This window comes from Pelophylax lessonae (genome assembly GCF_965119305.1).
Source record: "Pelophylax lessonae genome assembly, chromosome: 2".
NCBI lineage: Eukaryota > Metazoa > Chordata > Amphibia > Anura > Ranidae > Pelophylax > Pelophylax lessonae.
This window is the reverse complement of record NC_138769.1, coordinates 409,599,678-409,618,051: the sequence shown is the minus strand read 5'-3', so window position 1 is coordinate 409,618,051 and position 18,374 is coordinate 409,599,678. Positions and strand designations below refer to the sequence as shown.

The window sequence follows — 18,374 nt, the reverse complement described above, 5'->3', positions numbered from 1 at the left end:
GATCTTCCATCTTGCTTTACAATCGCTGGCTTAATGGCCTGGCCATAGAGACCCAGGTACTGAAGGACAAGGGAGTGTCAGCTTCAGTTATTCCTACCTCTAGTTAAAGCAAGGAAAGCGACTTCCAGCACATTGAAGTCTTATATTGCGGGTTGTGAATCTCTTGGATTTCCCCCACATACCTATTCGGTGACCCGAATCTTGGTCTGTCTGCAACAAGGTGTTGAGCAGAAACTGTCCTTGAGCAGATCAAGGGTCAGGTTTTAGCGTTAGCAATCTTCTTTCAGAAACTTTTGGCTAATCATTCCTTGGTGCGGAATTCCATCCAGGGGGTGCGACATCTGGCTCCGCCAGTGCGTGCACCCTTACCGCCTGGGATCTTAATTTAGTGTGGTCGGTTCTTCAGAAACTTCTCTTTGTAAATATTAGGGAGATTCCCTTGCTTACATTATCCCAGAAGGTGGCCTTCTTGGTGGGCATTACTTCTGCACGCAGGGTGTCAGAACTGGCCGCATTATCTTGTCGTTCCCCATATCTGGTGGTTCATAGGGATAAGGTGGTTCTTCTTCCGAATCCATCCTTCCTTCCTAAAGTGGTTTTCAGAGTTTTTCATCTGAATAAAAATATTGTGTTACCTTCCCCGTGTCTTAAGACTAGCCATCCTTGGGAGTTTGCATTACACTCCTTGGATGGGGTTCAGACAATCAGGGTACACTTGACTACTACGAACTGGGTTCGTAAGACGGACTCACTTTTTGTGATCACGGATAGCCCTAGAATGGGGTTGCCTGTGTCTGCCGCGACCATCTCTAGATGGACCAGTCAGACGGTGGTACAGGCTTATTCTATTAAGGGTCGGAATCTTCCGTTCCCTGTTAAGGTGCACTCTACTCAGGCGCCTAGTGTTTCCTGGGTCTTCCGCCATCAGGCGTCAGCGATCCAGGTTTTCAAGGCGATGACTTGATCGTCGGTTCATACCTTTACATCATTTTATAAAGTTGATGTGATGGCATCGTCAGATGCCTCTTTTGGCCGCAAGGTTCTGCAGGCTGCAATTTGAGGAGACCGGTGGTCTACCTCGAGGGTTTGTTGGGTTTTTCACTTAGGTCTCATCTTTTTACTCGATGAGTCCTTGATGCTTCTGGTTGGCTCCAGTTGGGCCTTCTGGATTTTGATTTCTGTTATCCCACCCCTCATTTGTGGTACTGCTTTGGGACGTCCCGAGTTGTTATTAATCAACGAGGACTACGTCTGTCAATGAGCGACAGAGAAAAATGGATTTTTGTAAAATCTTACCGTAAAATCCTTTTCTCTTAAGCTCATTGACAGACGTAGTACCCGCCCCTCTGTTTTTGAGTTGGGTTGGGTTAAATTCTCTAAACACTGCTTTGTGACATAACTGATTTGCTGTAGCAGGAATTGAGAGGATATACCCTCTGGGACTGCCCCTAGGGTGTGGCCAGAACGTTTTCTTTCCTGTCTAGTCCTACTCCTGTAGAGGGCAGTATAACCCGAGTTGTTATTAATCAACGAGGACTACGTCTGTCAATGAGCTTAAGAGAAAAGGATTTTACGGTAAGATTTTACAAAAATCCATTTTTTGGGGTGTCATTCCACATATACCCATGGCATGTGTGAGCAATATATCATTTAGTGACAACTTTGTGTAAAAAAACAAACAAAAAAAAAAATAATAATAATAATTTTCCCGAAACTTGTGGCAAAATGTAAACTATTCCATAGACTCACTATGCATCTCAGCTAATAGCTTGGAGTGTCTACTTTGGAAAATGGGGTCATTTGGGAGGGAGGGGGGGGGGGGGGTTTGCCATCTTGAAATTTCAGGGCCTCTGAAACCGTGACAGCTAGTGCGGAAGTAAAATGCACAATTTAGGCCATTAGAAAACCTGAAGGCGGTGATTGGTTTTCGGGGTCCCATACACATCTAGGCTCCCAAAAAGTCTCACACATGGTGGTATCCCTGTACTCAGGAGAAGCAGCAGAATGTATTTTGCGGTGTCTTTTCACATATACCCATGGCATGCGTGAGCAATATATCATTTAGTGACAACTTTTGTGTAAAAAAAAAAAAAAAAAAACTAATTGTCACCTTCCCGAAACTTAGGGCAAAATATAAAATACTCCATGGACTCAATATGCCTCTCAGCAAATAGCTTTGGGTGTCTACTTTTCAAAAAGAGGTCATTTGGGGTGTGTTTGAACTGTCCTGGCATTTTGTGCTCAATCTTAGCCACACATCACCCACTCTTCTAACCACTTGAAAACCAAGCCTTTTCTGTGACTTTTTGTTTACATGAAAAAATATATATATTTTTTTTTTACTAGAAAATTACTTTGAACTCCCAAACATTATATATTTCTTTAAAGCAGATGCCCTACAGAACAAGGACGGGGGGGGGGGGGGGGCTTGATTTTTTATTTTGCTTTTTTATGTTATTTTGACACCTTTCCTTTCTTTTTTTTTTTTTTTTTTATTATTCTCACAGTGAATTTAAATATCCCATATGATATCAATCTGTAGTGACAGGTACTCTTTTTTTTTTTTTTTTTTTTTTTTTAAATTGGGATCTTTTGGACTCTAGATCTCTCCTCTGACCTTAACACATCTGACCACACCAAAATTGGTGTGATAGAGTGCTTTCCCAATTTCCCAATGGCGCTGTTTATTTCTGGCGAAACAGAAATCATGAAATGCTCATAGCTTCCGGTATCTTAGGCCATAGAGATGATTGGAGCCATTCTCGTCTCCAATCAGCTCTATGGTTAGATAATTGAACCACTGGCTGCACACACGGGTTAACCGGTGGGACAGGAGAGCCAGAGAAAAACCGCTGAAGGCGGCGGGAGGGAGGGAGAGTCCCTTCCCATTGCTTGTAAAAGCAGTCTAGCAGCCAATTATCTGCTAGGATTGCTTTTACATGTAAGCTGACTGCTGGCTCTAAAAACGATACCAAGATGATGCCTAAATCTGCAGGCATCATCCTGGTATAACCACTCAAAGTCCAGCAATGTACCAGTACATTGCTGGTCCTTGTTTGGCATATAGTGTAGGTTTTTTTTTTTTTTTCATGCAGCCTGTGGGCTGAACGAAAAAAGAGAACCTAACCGAAATTACCACAGGAAAATTGTGTAGTATACACACCATTAACCGCCCAAACATCCAAACCCACTTATTTAATGGCGGGTATACATGACAATATTCCACGTATACCTAAAGGTATTTTAACTGCAGTGGTGAAATCAACCTACCACAGCGCTGCCATCAGAGGTATCCATATATGCTGAGCGCAAACGCTGTTTGTGTCAGAATGTATAAAATCAGTGTTGCAGCCGACGAGTACCTGCAAGGGAAACAGGTTAAAAAAAGAATGAAAAACAAAGTACAGTAAAATTACAGTAGGAAGAGTAGAAGAACATAAAAATAACTGAGACAACTGTTTTTGGCTTTCTTATTTTATATTTTTTTTGTATTTTTTTTTTAACACTTTTTTTTTTGTGAACTGCAATTTTTCAGCTTAGGGTCTCTCAAAATGTCGATAGCCATCGAACATCTTTCGAAAACCCTGTGTTTGTGTGCCCTAAACTATGTCGTGCTGTACCGTACACTAAAACTCTACTAGTGTGTGGTAGCGCTCGAAACATTCCCCAATGCAGAGACCAGGTTGGTCAGGACAGGTGGGACAATAATAATGGGTGTCACGCCTAAATCCACGCCTGCTACAGACACGACATCATCTTTGGGGGCGTCTTTGGGTAGGGGTACTCGGGAGGACATGTGAAAAATGCCTCTCATGCAGCCGGCTCACTACGTCTGGAAGGGGAAGTTGGGCTGGAACACCACCTGGGTACAGGTAGGCATTCTTCCTGGAATTCTCGGAAGAATCCGATTCGCCCTGACGCCCTGTATAGGACAAAGGCGTTCATCTTAGCCAATTGGAATAAATAGATACTCTTTTGTACCAGCGTCTGGCTTTACGGGCAACTAAATACTGCGCCAAAAGCTGGTCGTTAAGGTCCACCCCTCCCATATTAAGGTTGTAGTTGTGGACACAGAGGGGTTTCTCAATAACACCAGTTGCCGTAGTAATTTGGATCATCGTGTCTGCGTGAAGGGAGGACAGAACAAAAACATCCTGTGTATCCCTCCACTTCACTGCTAGCAATTTGTCCGTTTTCAAGCAGGCTCTCTCCCCCCGACTAAGGCAGGAATTTACAAGCCGTTGGGGGAAGCCCCGGCGATTAGGTCGCACAGTACCACATGCGCCAATTTGTAATTCAAGAACATGACTAAATAGTGGCACGCTTGTGTAAAAGTTGTCCACGTACAAATGGTACCGCTTTCCGGATAAGGGTGACACCAAGTCCCAAACTATCTTGCCGCTGCTCCCTATGTAGTCTGGGCAGTTGGGGGGCTCCACAGTGCTATCTTTTCCCTCATAGACCCGGAAACTAACTGTACAGCCTGTGGCCCTGTCACACAGCTTGTATAGTTTGACCTCGTATCTGGCACGTTTGTTGGGGAGATACTGTTTCATAGCAAGGTGGCCAGTAAACTTAATCAGAGACTTGTCAACACAGACAACTTGTTCAGGGGTAAACAAGGCTGCAAACCGCTGATTGAAGTGGTCTACGAGGGGCCGAATTTTGTGGAGCAGATCATATCCAGGGTCTCCCCAAGGATGACAGATTTCATTGTCGTTGAAATGCATAAATCGCAGAATTTGCTCGTATCTCGCCCTGGACATGGAGGCAGAGTACACGCGCATATGGTGAATTGGGCTAGTGGACCAATATAGCCGCAATTCTTTCTTTTTGGTTATGCCCATGTTGAGGGAAAGGCCCAGAAAGATTTTAAAATCGGGAACCGTTATAGGTTTCCAGCCGAATGGTCTGGCAAGGGGCGAATTTGGTTGGTGGCGATGAATTCTTGTGCATATAAATTTGATTGAGCCACTATAGCTCTGAAAAGATCTTCCGTAAAGAACAGCTCATAAAAATTCAGGGGTTTAAAATTGGCTGTTTCCACGTGGATTCCAGGTTGGGCAGTGAATGGTGGAAGTACGGGCGCTGTAGCATCAGTGGGTTACCAATTGGGATATGCCAGTGGATCAGGGAGGGCCTGTCTTCGAATACGCGATGGCTGTGGGCCACTACTTGTGCTAGTCACCGCACCAGCTTCAACTGCACTTATGGGACTTGCCACGTCACCAAGTGTTACCGCAGTGCTGGTTGTACTAGGTCCAGGGTGTACTAGGCCGCTGTCGCTTGCCAGTCCACCAGAAGGATGAGCGGCACTAGTACCGACACTCTGCTCGAGCACGCTGCGATCTCTGCACCTTAGCAACTCCAGAATGGGGTTGGGTACGCCTGGTTCTAACAGAGACCCATCCGTCGTCAGAGCTGTCTGTCACGAAGCGGCTGCTCTATTCAGGTTCGTATTCTGATCCTGATTCTGCCAGTGAGGCTTCCCCTTCGCTCTCATCTGACATGGTCAGTATACTGTAAGCCTCTGCACTACTGTACCACCGTGTGGTCATTTTAGTAACTAAATTTCTCTGTCGCTCATTGACAGACGTAGTCCTCCTTGATTAATATCAACTCGGGTTATACTGCCCTCTACAGGAGTAGGACTAGACAGGAAAGAAAATGTTCTGGCCACACCCTAGGGGCAGTCCCAGAGGGTATATCCTCTCACTTCCTGCTACAGCAAATCAGTTTTTTTCTGTCTAGTTAGGAGTCACGGCCTCCGTATTGGTCGACAGCCCCCCCACCCCGGTGGAGAGGGGTTCTGTCAGGAGTTTGCGCCCGCCTGGTTCCAGTATGGTGAGTAGAATGTTCCCCCTCTCCCCCTGTCGGGTTTGTTGGGGACGCGGGCCCCTCTCTGGGATGGTCGGACACTCAGTTTCTGGGTCTCCCCTCTATCCTATAACAGGTCACAGATCCCCCAATTTGAGTGTGATTTTTGTGAATAGAAACCAGGAGGCTTGGTTTGGGAGCTGACTATCTAAAGTCACTATATGACTGTAAGGGTGACTGAAGTCAGTGGCAGACTACTAAAAGGCATTACTATAGAGGTATCCTACCTGTCTAGTGTGTACACAGGCCGATGCCTATGCCTGAGTTACTGCAGCCACAGATCGCCATCCTTCCAGAAAGCCGGTCACTTCCACAGGCCACACAGCCTCCCGCAGACCGAGGACACCTCCCGCAGGCCGAGGCACTTCCGCAGTCCGCACAGGTCGAATGCACTAATCCCGCAGGCCGCTGCTAGCTGGCAAGCCGCCGCTATCCTACACAGGCCACCGCCATTTTCCTGCAGATCGCACAAGGCCGCCATATTGGCGTAGCCTCGTGTCTCCAGCATGTTGGCGGCCATGTTTGAGGTGACCAAACACCTCGTGGAGTAATTGGGAGGCGCCGGAAGGCGTGTAAAGGGGCGGAGCCGCCTCCTTGGCCCAGGGAAAGCAAGCCAAAGACTTCCTGTCTGTAACAGACAGTGCTGGAAGCAGGTTGATAAGAAACTTCTGTGCATCAGGGGAGCCTTGGGGTCTCTCTCTCTCTTTCTGAGGGGTCCAAGCAGGTAGACTGAGGGGCGCTACTGCACTGGGGGACTAAGTTAAAAAAAAAAAAAAGATGTTTTTTTCTTGCAATTAATTTTTTTGTGTTTGCTGGCAAGTGTCTTGTTACATGAACCCTGCCACACATGTATCCCCACCTGATCCCCTCAGGGTGGCCGCAGGACCCTCCAGTACCCCACTTGTGATGATGCATTATCAGCAGTTTGGAGTCTTTGGTATCCCGGGTGGAGGTAGCCTGTCAGGGACGGGGGTCAAGAAGAGCGACCCCCGCGTACCCCTATGTCATCTGATACCTCAGATACGGATTCTGAGCTGGTCATTGCAGTCCCTTTTCTGGGGTTGTTGTCTCAGGTACGGTCTCCTCAGACAGTAAGGAGGACGCTTCTGCCTCCGCCATAGCAGAAGAAGCGTTGGTGGAAGCACTAGTTGTGTCTGTCCAGGAAACCTTAAATCTTGAGGTTACACCGGCAGAGGTAGCTGAGACTCATATTCCTTTTTTGGTACTAGCAAGCCTACCAAAATGGTGAAGGGTTTCCCTTGCCCAAATGGGGTCGTCCGAAAATGAGCCCTGCTATTTCTAAACGCATTGCTAGGCGCTATCATTTTGAGGAATCCCTCATTTCAAAGATGGACGGTACCACCAATAGTGGACTCACCGATTTCCAGACTAAAAATAAGCCACTGTTATCCCGTTGGATTGACAGAATGGGCCCCACCCATCTCTAGGGTGGGGGGGCGTCTTCACCGGTTTCCGGATCCAGGGCTTTCCAGAATCCCGGATAAAGGGGTTTGCAAGGTCATATGGTCGGGTTACAAGATCGAGTTTCGATCACTTCCACCGGTGCGATTCTTCCCTTCCAATATTCGACATCCCCGGGTCGCTTAGTTTCAAATCATTCTGATTGTGCATTAATGCATAATAAACTGCTGCAGAAGTGCACTCAATCACTGCTATAATTTGAAATCACTACTGCAGTGAAGTCAGTGCAAAACTGCTAGAAAAAAAGCTAGGCAACACAACCGCTACACAGTGGATTGGACTGGAGTCAGTGGACTACCTCTGCAATATGGCACTCACTGCAAGGAATGCAGTCACTGCAAACCTGCTAGAAAAAAAGCTAGGCAACACCAAAGCAACACAGTAGATTGGACTGATGTCAGTGGACTATCTCTACAGTATGGCACTCATTGCAACTACTGCAGTCACTACAAAACTGCTAGAAAAAAAGCTATGCAACACAACAGCTACACAGTGGATTGGACTGGAGTCAGTGGACTACCTCTGCAGTATGGCGCTCACTCCAGTAATTTTAAATCACTACTGCAGTAGTGATTTAAAATTATTGCAGCAGTGAGTGGCGCACTACTGCAGCAGTAATCCACTGACTCTAGCTTTTTTTCTAGCAGTTTTGCACTGACTGCAGCGCAGCGTTCATTGACAACCGCAGCTCCATATTCTTCTTAACCTTGGGTTATGCTGCCTCCTACAGGAGTAGGACACTAGGCAGGAAAAAAACTTTACGACGCCTATGGGGCATTCCCCGCAGGCATACACCCACTCACTCTGCTATATTATTCAGTTTGTTTCTGCCTAGTTTAGGAGTAGGACCTAGTTCCCAGCTGGGACTTCGGTCTTAGCTTGTTTTTTTTATTTTAAAGGGAACCTTTGTTAAAATTTAAATTTTTTAAGCTAGTTATTTTTTGGAGAGAACTGCATTCAACAGCCGGACTGGGGTTCAGACTGGATATCCTAGATCTTTAAGGTCTCCCAGTCTTGCCAGCGAGCATGTGCAGGTTATCTTGGCCTCACAACGACAGATCCCCAATGGACGGGGGCTGCCCGCGATTGAAACACCTCGCCAAAACGCACATGACCTTGTTCAGCCTGAGTGGCAGCATGCTCCTTGGCCGTCGGCACCCCTTCCCCGAGTGGAGAGGTAGGCTGTCCGGAGTGGCACCAACCCGATTGTCCTTGGTATGGTGTGTAGTGTCCACCGTAGCTCTTGCGGTCTCGGGGTGGACGTGGGCCCCTCCTTGGGATGGTCGGACCCCCGGGTTCCCTTCCATTTCCCCCAGCCCCTCTAACAGTCACGGTGGTCTTTTGACCCTATCCTACCCCCACGCCCCCCCTCCCTCCTGGGGTTAGGTAGGAGCTGACTTTGGCACTTGCTCCAGTAAGGGGGGTGGATGCGGTTGTTGCTGACCGGGCTGCCTGGATCGCACACGGGGTTCTTTGAGCAAGTTCCCGGCCCCCCTGGGGGTTAGTGACTGGGGCAGGGGTGTCCTTTGGACTCCCTGCGGTGGTTACAGGCTTGAGGGGGAGCGGATGTGTCTCCATCCGCAGGTCTGCGCCTCACGTGGCTGGGTTGGGGCGAAAATTTAGTCCGCGGTTTTCCGGCCTACTCCCAGCTGTCCGGGTACCTGGCCAAGCTGTCCGAGGGGCTGACTAAGCTGCCCGAGTGCCTGACCAAGCTGACCGGTGTATGCTGATGGATCGCCTCACGCGGCCAGGGCGGGCTAAAAATTGAGTCTACAGCTTGCTGCCTACTCACGGCTGATGGAGCCGGCTGTCTGAGCGACTGACCAAGCTGTCCAGGCAACTGACCAGGCTGTCTGAGCTGCTGATCAAGTTGATAGAGCTTACGGCGGGTTCGCGCCCAGATCGGGCCCCAAATTTAGGCCACGCCTTTGCAGCCTACTTGAGGCTGGCTGTTTGAGCTGCTGACCGGGGGGTTAGAGCAGTGGATGGGCATCCGTCCTCCCCCCACCCCCTCAGGAGGTGGACATATGGACTGCCTGGTGCCCCCCTTGCACCAGGGTCGCTGTGGGGGGCATTGTTTGGGAGTACTCTGCCTGCGTGTCTGCATCATGGCGGGCCCCCTCTTCCCCTTTATAGGGGGGCTATGTCTTATGTCATTTATGGTGGGCGACCCTTTGGTCTAATAGGGATGTTATTGGGGAACTTTAGCCAGCGTCTCCTTGCGGAACTGTGGTCAGCAACCTCCCCTGTTTTGTTATGTTCTCAGGGTGAGCTTAGCATGTAGGGACTCTACTGGGTCTGCGTCCATGCACTTCGGGTGCTCTGCGGTGAGGATGATTCCTTTTTTACTGCACTTGCGCCTGTAAGGGCGTTGGTGGATGCACTGATTGTATTGGTGCAGAAAATTTTAACATGGGTGGCGCTGGTCCCCTCAGATCCCCTAAAAGCAGCAAAAGTACTCTCTTTTCCCACCTACTGTGACAAAATTGAAAAAAAAATCAGTGGAGTTGTTCTAAACGCAATAATAGTAACCACGCATGGTGTCGCTAAAAAGCTGGTATGCAGACCAGGCTCCAAAAAGGCTTTATCAAATCTCCCCTTACGGGGTACCACCTTTTTGGGTCTTTGTTGGATGAACTGATCAAAGGCTCACAGGTGGGAAGAGTACTCTTCTTCTATGCGCTAAGGGCAAGCCACCTCGTAATAGATGGGGCCCTTATTTTTCAGCACACAGGCGGCCCCTTCGTGCCTTCGGCACACAGGAGAAAGGACCTAAGCCATTTAGGTCATCTGGGGGTTCCAAGAAGACGTGGTCGGGTAAACCGAGTACTTGGAAAGCTGTGTGTCCAGGGGACCTGGACTCTGAAAGGGTCCAGACTTCCGATCAATATTCTGGGACTCAGAGCGATAAAGCTTTGCTTGAGTCACTGGAAAAAACATCTGCAGGGCTGTCCAGTTCGGATTTAATCAGACAATGCCATGGCTGTGGCTTACATCAATCATGAAGGGGGCACCAAGAGTGTCCTGGCGGCCCGGGAGCTGGCTGAAATCTTAATGTGGTCAGAAAATTTTGTTCCAGCCCTCTCCGCTGTGCATGTACCCAGAGTGGGGAACTAGCAGGCGGATTACTTGGGTCGTTAGGTGTATGATCAGGGGGAATGGTCCCTGTACCCAGAGGTGTTTCACCTGTTGCGTGTCCGGTGGGGACACCTGCCTGATGTAGATCTGTTAGTTTCTCGGCTTAACGAGAAGGTACAGAGGTTTGTAGTAAGGTCTTGGGATCCTCTGGCTGACGCCACAGACACACTGGTGGCTCCTTGAGGTCAGTATCGGCTGTTCTGTGCGTTTTTCCTCCGCTGAAACTTCTGCTCAGGCTTCTGCGCTGAATAGAGGTGGAAGGGATTCCAGTCATTCTGGTGGCCCCAGACTGGCCTCACCAGTCTTGGTGTGCAGATCTCGTAAGGTTGGTTGCCGATGCTCCTTGGATACTTCCTCTCAAGGAAGAGGTGTTGTCTCAAGGGCCGATCTTCCATCCTGCTTTACAGTCACTGGCTTTAACGGCGTGGCTGTTGAAAGCCAGGTATTGAAGGATAAGGGGTCTTTCTGACTCCTTGATTTCTACACTGTTGAAGGCTAGAAAATCTACCTCCCAGGATGATTTCTCATTGTACGTGGAAATCGTACATCTCATGGTGTGAATCGCTGAAGGTGCATCCACGCTCCTTTTCAGTGGCTAGGATATTGGCTTTCCTCCAAAGAGGGGTTGAGCAGCGGTTGGCCTAGGCATTCTTTAATTCACACTTTTTTCTCCAGGGGGTTCGTCATGTGGCTCCGCCGATATGGTCCCTGTTACCTCCGTGGGATCTTAACTTTGTACGGTCTGTTCTTCAAAAACCTCCCTTTGAAAACGTAAGGAAATTCCTCTACTTACACAGAATGTTGCTTTTTGGTGGCTATTACGTCTGCCCGCAGAGTGTTTGAATTGGCAGCGCTGTCCTGCCGTTTGCCTTCTCTGGTGGTCAACAGAAATTATGTGGTACTTCAATGGTACTCCATTGTATGAAGACAATGTGCTGCCTTCACTCTGTCCTAAGCCTAAGCATCCCAAGGAAATTGCCTGGCATTCTTTGGCTGTGGTTCAGGCAATTAGGGTTTGTCTGGCAGTTACTGAGTCTTTCAGGTAATCAGACTCTTTTTTTTTTTTTTTGTCCTCACTGAAGGAACTCTGAAGGGATTGGCTGCGACCATATCCAGATGGATCAGGTAGAAGGTGGTACAGGCATATTCACTTAATGGTCAGGTTTCACCTTTCCCTGTGAAGGCGTATTCTGCTAGGGCGCTTAATGCCTCTTGGGTCTTTTGCCATCAGGCGTTAGTAATACAAGTTTGCAAGGCGGCAACTTGTTTGTCTGGGCACACATTGACTAAATTCTGCAAAGTAGATGTGTTGGCATCCTCTGATTCTTCTTTTGGCCGCAAGGTTTTGCAGGCTGCTGTTTAAAAGAGCAATTTCCCTGTCGCTCATTGACAGACGTAGTCCTCGTTGATTAATAACAACTCGGGTTATACTGCCCTCTACAGGAGTAGGACTAGACAGGAAAGAAAACGTTCTGGCCACACCCTAGGGGCAGTCCCAGAGGGTATATCCTCTCACTTCCTGCTACAGCAAATCAGTTTTTTTCTGTCTAGTTAGGAGTAAGGACCTAGATGCCTTGCTAGGATCTTCGGTCCTGGCAGGATTTTTTTCTTAGATTTTTTAGACCGCTTTTTTCTCCAGTGTTCCTGTGAGATCTTCAAGCAAGAAAGCTGGAACTGGACAACGGGCTGGATGTTGAGATCCAGTGGTCACCCCAGTTCAGCCTACGAGCGCGTGCAGGCCATAGCTCCGCGCTGGGTCGGCCGCGACATAGTCCCACTGGACGGGGACTGACCCTGCGAGTTAAACGTCTCGCTTAAACGCCAATGACCATGAGTCACTGCGTCCGTATTGGTCGACAGCCCTCCCACCCCGGTGGAGAGGGGTACTGTCAGGAGTTGGCGCCCGCCTGGTTCCGGTATGGTGAGTAGTATGTTCCCCCTTTTCCCCCTGACGGGTTTGTGGTGAACGCGGGCCCCTCTCTGAAATGGTAAGGATGGGTCTCCCCTCTATCCTATAACATGTCACAGATCCCCCTATTTGAGTGTGATTTTTGTTAACAAGAAACCAGGAGGCTTGGTTTGGGAGCTGACAATCTGTCATTTCAAAACTGTAAAGATGACTGAAGTCAGTGGCAGTACTAGAATATTACTGTGGTAGCATAAGGTATCCTACCTGTCAGAGGTTCACAGGGCGATGTCTATGCATGTATAACTGCAGTCCAGATCGCATTCCTCCAGCTAGGGCAGGCTGCCTTCCAACGGCCCACGGACCGCATGCGGCCCGCCAGGGTCCGGTACCGCCGGCCAGGCTGATCACCATCCAGGGTGAAGTTTGGGGGGCCGATGCACTCCCGCAGGCCGCCAGGCCGAATACAGCATCCCGCAGGCCGCTGCTAAGCCGCCGCTATCCTAACAGGCCGCCGCCATTTTCTTGCAGAGCACACAAGGCCGCCATATTGGCGTAGCCTTGTGTCTCCAGCATGGGGGCGGCCATGTTTGAGGTGACCAAACACCTCGTGGAGCCAGGGGGAGGCGCCGGAAGGCGTGTTAAGGGCGGAGCCGCCTCCTTTACCCAGGAAAAAGGGCCAAAGACTTCCTGTCTGTAACAGGACAGCACTGAGCAAGCTGATGAAAACTTCTGTGCATCAGGGATGAGCCTTGGGGTCTCTCTCTCTCTCTGTGGGGTCCAAAAAGGCAGGTAACACTGAGGGGCGCTGTTGCGACTGGGGGATACAAAAAAAAAAAACAAAGTTTTTTACTTTGTCATTTTTTGTCGCTGGCAAATGTCTTGTATAATCATTGACCCTGCCGCATAGGTATCCCCACCTGATCCCCTCAAGGTGGCCGCAGGACCCTCCAGTACCCCACTTATTTTTAATGCATTATCGGCAGTTTTGGAGTCTTTGGTATCCCGGGTGGAGGTGGCCTGTCAGGGACGGGGGTCAAGAAGCAACCCCCGCCTACCCCTATTTTTTATCTGATACTTCAGATACGGATTCGGAGCTGGTCAATGCAGCTGCAGGTCCCTCTTATGGGGCTGTTGTCTCAGGTAATGTCTCCTCAGCAGTGAGGAGAACGTTTCTGCCTCCGCCATAGCACAAGAGTGGTGGATGCACTAGTTGTGTCCGTCCGGGAAACCTTTAGTCTTGAGGTTACACCGGCAGAGGTAGCTGAGACTGAAATTCTTTTTTGGTACTTGTTAGCCTACCAAAAGGGCGAAGGATTTTCCTTTACCCAAATGGGGTCGTTTTGAAACGAACCCCTGTTATTTCCTAACGCATGGCTAGGCGCTATCCGTTTGAGGAATCCCTCTTTAAAGGATAGACGGTACCACCTGCTGTCTTGCCACAGACTGTTAGGATAAGGAGGACCTCGTAACCAACGAGGACCTTCCCTTTCTGCTCATAAAGAGTTTGTTCGTTCCGCGAGGGCGGGCGATAAGGCGAAACCCTCCAAAGCCCCTTCAGAGGGTTTTTCAAAGGGCGCTGGTCGGCTAAACAAAAAGTCCGGCTCAGCCAAGCCTGAAGAATACAGCCTGATGCGCCCCTACCCATCTCTGGGGTGGGGGGATGTCTTCACCGGTTTCCGGATCCATGGCTTGCCAGAACCCCGGACTAAGGGGTTCGAGGTCATACGGTCAGGATACAGGATCGAGTTTCGATCACTTCCACCGGTACGATTCTTCCCTTCTAACATTGAACGGTTTCAGGGGTTCTATTCGAACCTGTTCACAATGCCCAGGAAAGAGGGCAAGGTGCGTCCAATTCTGGACTTGGGGAAAGATAGAGTCCATCCGAACAGTGGTGACCTCCCTGCATCAGGGGGAGTTCCTGGCGTCCATAGACATTTAGGATGCCTATCCTTATATCCCCATCATCGCAGGACATCAGCGTTTTCTTCGCTTTCCCAAAGATCATCCCTGGTTCCCACCAGGAGACTGAACTATCTGGGCCTAATGTTGGATACATCCTGGGCAAGAAAGTTTCTCTTTGCGGAGAAACTCCAGAAGGTTCAGTCAACGATTCGGATGTTGCTGTCCGTCAATTGGCTGGGACTGATGGTGGCCTTCTTAGAGGCAGTACCGTATACCCAGTCTCATACCCGAATTCTCCTGAAGGAGATTTTTTTCTAATGGAATCAGAATTTCCGATTTCCTGGACAATCGGATCCGGTTGAGCGAGCGGACCAGGAAGTCTCTGATGCTCAACCAGGGGGAAGTCATTCCTTCGATAGCATCCAGGTTACCAATAGGGTATCGGAACTGAGAGCGATCAGATTTTGTCTGATTTACTGGACCGAGCAGCTCTAGAGCAGCCCGATTCGGATCCAATCGCACTATGCCACGGTCGTGACTTATGTCAAGAAAGGGGCACTTAGAGTGTCCTGGTGGCCATCGAAACGACTAGCATCTTTCATTGGACGCAACAGTTTGTTCCGGATCTCCCCGCAGTGTTCACTCCGGGGGTGGGAAATCGGCAGGCAGATTATTTCAGCCATCAGATTCTGGATCAAGGGGTATGGCCTCTTCATCCAGAGGTTTTTCACTAGCTGTCCCTTCATTGGGGCACCCCGGATGTGGATCTGTTGGCACCTTGGCTCAACAGGAAGGTGCGGAGGTTTGTAGCTCGCACCCACGATCCTCTAGCAGACGCAGCAGAAACGCTGATCGCCCCGTGGGAGCAGTATCAGCTACGGCATGCCTTCCATCCTCTCAAGTTACTGCGGGAACTTCTTCGCAGGATAGAGGTGGAGGGAACTCCAGTTATTCTGGAAATTCCGGACTGACCTCGTCGAGCCTGGTACGCCGACTTGGTGAGGCTAGTCGCGGACGCCTCTTGGAGACTTCCTCTCAGGGAGGATTTGCGGTCTCAGGGACCGATCTTCCATCTTGCTTTACAATCGCTGGCTTAATGGCCTGGCCATTGAGACCCAGGTACTGAAGGACAAGGGAGTGTCGGCTTCAGTTATTCCTACCTCTAGTTAAAGCAAGGAAAGCGACTTCCAGCACATGGAAGTCTTATATGGCGTGGTGTGAATCTTTTGGATTTCCCCCACATACCTATTCGGTGACCCGAATCTTGGTCTGTCTGCAACAAGGGGTTGAGCAGAAACTGTCCTTGAGCACTATCAAGGGTCAGGTTTCAGCGTTAGCAATCTTCTTTCAGAAACCTTTGGCTAATCATTCCTTGGTGCGGAATTTCATCCAGGGGGTGCGACATCTGGCTCCGTCAGTGCGCGCACCCTTACCGCCTGGGATCTTAATTTAGTGTGGTCGGTTCTTCAGAAACTTCTCTTTGAAGATATTAGGGAGATTCCCTTGCTTACATTATCCCAGAAGGTGGACTTCTTGGTGGCCATTACTTATGCACGCAGGGTGTCAGAACTGGCCGCATTATCTTGACGTTCCCCATATCTGGTGGTTCATAGGGATAAGGTGGTTCTTCTTCCAGATCCATCCTTCCTTCCTAAGTGGTTTTCAGAGTTTTCATCTGAATAAAAATATTGTGTTACCTTCCCCGTGTCCTAAGACTAGCCATCCTTGGGAGTTGGCATTACACTCCTTGAATGGGGTTCAGAAGGATACACTTGACTACTACGAACTTGTTTTCGTAAGACGGACTCACTTTTTGTGATCACGGATAGCCTTTGAAGGGGGTTGCCTGTGTCTGCCGCGACCATATCTAGATGGACCAGTCAGACGGTGGTACAGGCTTATTCTATCAAGGGTCGGAATCCTCCGTTCCCTGTTAAGGCGCACTCTACTCGGGCGCCTAGTGTCTCCTGGGTCTTCCGCCATCAGGCGTCAGCGATCCAGGTTTTCAAGGCGATGACTTGATCGTCGGTTCATACCTTTACAACATTTTATAAAGTTGATGTGATGGCATCGTCAGATGCCTCTTTTGGCCACAAGGTTCTGCAGGCCGCAATCTGAGGAGACTGTTGGTCTACCTCAAGGGTTTGTTGGGTGTTTCACTTAGGTCTCATATTTTTGCTCGATGAGTCCTTGATGCTTCTGGTTGGCTCCGGTTGGGCCTTCTGGATTTTGATTTCTGTTATCCCACCCCTCATTTGTGGTACTGCTTTGGGACGTCCCCAGTTGTTATTAATCAACGAGGACTACGTCTGTCAATGAGCGACAGAGAAAAATGGATTTTTGTAAAATCTTACCGTAAAATCCTTTTCTCTTAAGCTCATTGACAGACGTAGTACCCGCCCCTCTGTTTTTGAGTTGGGTTGGGTTAAATTCTCTAAACACTGCTTTGTGACATAACTGATTTGCTGTAGCAGGAATTGAGAGGATATACCCTCTGGGACTGCCCCTAGGGTGTGGCCAGAACGTTTTCTTTCCTGTCTAGTCCTACTCCTGTAGAGGGCAGTATAACCCGAGTTGTTATTAATCAACGAGGACTACGTCTGTCAATGAGCTTAAGAGAAAAGGATTTTACGGTAAGATTTTACAAAAATCCATTTTTTTCTACTTTCTAGGTGAGCTCCAGTGGCTCCTGGTTGAGCTCCATGTTGCCTGGTTGGCTAAGTTTAGCCTTTGGGGGAATTACGTTCTTTCTCTGGGTTGTTTTCCCACCCCTCATGCAAATACTGCTTTGGGACATCCAAATGGTTAAGAAGAATATGGAGCTGCGTCTGTCAATGATTGATAGAGGAAACCGTTTTTTTGACTTACCCTAAAATCCTTTTCTCTGAAGTTCATTGACAGACGCAGCTCCTGCCCCTCTATTTCTGAGTGGGTTGTTTTTTTTTTTTTTTTTTTTACTTCTGGCACTGCTTGCAACAAAACTAAATCCTATAGCAGAGTGAGTGGGTGTATGCCTTCAGGGACTGCCCCATAGGCGTGGTAAAGTTTTTTTCCTGCCTAGTGTCCTACTCCTGTAGGGGGCAGCATAACCCAATTGTTAAGAAGAATGTGGAGCTGCGTCTGTCAACGAACTTCAGAGAGAAGGATTTTACGGTAAGTCAAAAATCCATTTTTTGTAACCTAATACTGCATTAAACATTTAACAGTGTCATTTCATGAGATAATTTACTAAACATACCCTTTAGGGGCAGAGTAGGGGTTGGGTGGGGCAACTGGTGGGGATTAACTCTTAGGGCCTGGCTAGTAGCCCAGGACTTGAAATTTTGAGTCCTGCCCTAGAGTTTCTGTCACTAAAACTGATCCACTTTAACTAATTAGTCCCCAATTTGAGTAAAAAATAAAAAAGAAGGGTCCTGGGGGCATTTACAGTCCTTCTGTTGTAGGGGGTTTAAAAGGACGTCGTGATGCTACAAGAATTTATTGCAGGGACAGCTGCAACCTTTTCAGAGGAAAGGAAAGCAAGTATTTGAGTGGGTGCAGGTCCAGGGTAGTTTAAGTGGGGTACTCTTAGCAAATATCTAGATCTCAGGATCCGCTATGTTGAGTGAGGGCTAATGGAAGAAAATAAGTATGCTCAAAGCAAAGGGGCAGCTAAGCTCTGAGAATCGGCAAGGGAAAGACATTTTTTTCTGTCTTCAACAGGAAAATAAAAATATGTGAATAAATTCCACAGTCCCGATTTCTGGAGACACTACCAGTGATGGTGAACCATGGCACCCTAGATGTTTTGGAACTAGATTTCCCATGATGCTCAACTGCACTGCAGAGTGCATGAGCATCATGGGAAATGTAGTTCCAAAACATCTGGGGTGCCAAGGTTCACCATCACTACACTAGACCAAGACTGGTGAGCTTGTGCATAAGGAAGGGAAATAGTGTGTCTTAAGGAGGAGAGCTATTTGTGACTCCTGCAGATATGTGCTTAATGCCTGTGCTGACTACAATAATCACGGTCTATGGAAATTATGTTGACCAAGGACATCTGAGCTTTACGTTACCAGGC

The 18,374-nt window shown here is 48.6% G+C and overlaps 1 protein-coding gene across 1 annotated transcript in view; it reads left to right on the top strand.

The window, feature by feature from the left end:
- Positions 1-18,374, top strand: part of ZZEF1 (zinc finger ZZ-type and EF-hand domain containing 1) — a 499,621-nt gene that overhangs the window by 228,509 nt on the left and 252,738 nt on the right. The gene's annotated exons all lie outside the window — the stretch shown is intronic.